The sequence below is a fragment of the Chenopodium album genome, chromosome 14 (genome assembly GCF_948465745.1).
Source record: "Chenopodium album chromosome 14, dcCheAlbu1.1, whole genome shotgun sequence".
Taxonomy (NCBI): domain Eukaryota; kingdom Viridiplantae; phylum Streptophyta; class Magnoliopsida; order Caryophyllales; family Amaranthaceae; genus Chenopodium; species Chenopodium album.
In genome coordinates this window covers 33210001-33211086 of record NC_137847.1, presented here as the reverse complement: position 1 = coordinate 33211086, position 1086 = coordinate 33210001, and positions in this window count along the sequence as shown.

Here is a 1086-nt window from a genome sequence, read left to right as displayed (position 1 = left end):
CGTGTAGGAGATTTTGGTTTATTATTAGGAATTTTAGGTTTTTATTGGATAACAGGCAGTTTCGAGTTTCGAGATTTGTTTGAAATATTCAAAAATTTAATTAATAATAACGAGGCGAATTCCTTATTTTGTATTTTATGTGCTTTCTTGTTATTTGCCGGTGCAGTTGCTAAATCGGCCCAATTTCCCCTTCATGTATGGTTACCTGATGCTATGGAGGGGCCTACTCCTATTTCAGCTCTCATCCATGCTGCTACCATGGTCGCCGCGGGAATTTTTTTAGTTGCTCTCCTGCTGCCTCTTTTCCTAATTCTACCTTCCATAATGTATGGAATTTCTTTTATAGGTATAATAACAGTACTACTAGGAGGAACCTTAGCTCTTGCTCAAAAAGACATTAAGATAAGTTTAGCTTATTCTACAATGTCTCAGTTGGGTTATATGATGTTAGCTCTAGGTATGGGTTCTTATCGAGCTGCTTTATTTCATTTGATTACTCATGCTTATTCAAAAGCATTATTGTTTTTAGGATCTGGATCTCATATTCATTCAATGGAAACTGTTGTTGGATATTCTCCGAATAAAAGTCAGAATATGGTTCTTATGGGGGGTTTAACAAAACATGTACCAATTACAAAAACCTCTTTTTTAATAGGTACACTTTCGCTTTGTGGTATTCCGCCTCTTGCTTGTTTTTGGTCCAAAGACGAAATTCTTAATGATAGTTGGATGTATTCACCAATTTTTGCAATAATAGCTTATTTCACAGCCGGATTAACCGCTTTTTATATGTTTAGAAACTATTTACTTACGTTTGAAGGACATTTAAACGCTTTTTTTAAAAATTACAGTGGAAAAAAAACCAGTTCTTTTTATTCAATATCTTTATGGGGTCAAGAAGGATTGAAAAGCATTAATCAAAAATTTCTTTTATTAACCTTATTAACAATGAATAAGAAGGAAAGGGTTTCTTTTTTTTCGAAAAAACCATACCAAAATCAAATTAATGGAAATTTAAGAAAAATGCTTCGATCTTTTATTTCTATTATTGATTTTGACAATAAGAATATTTCTACCTATCCTCAT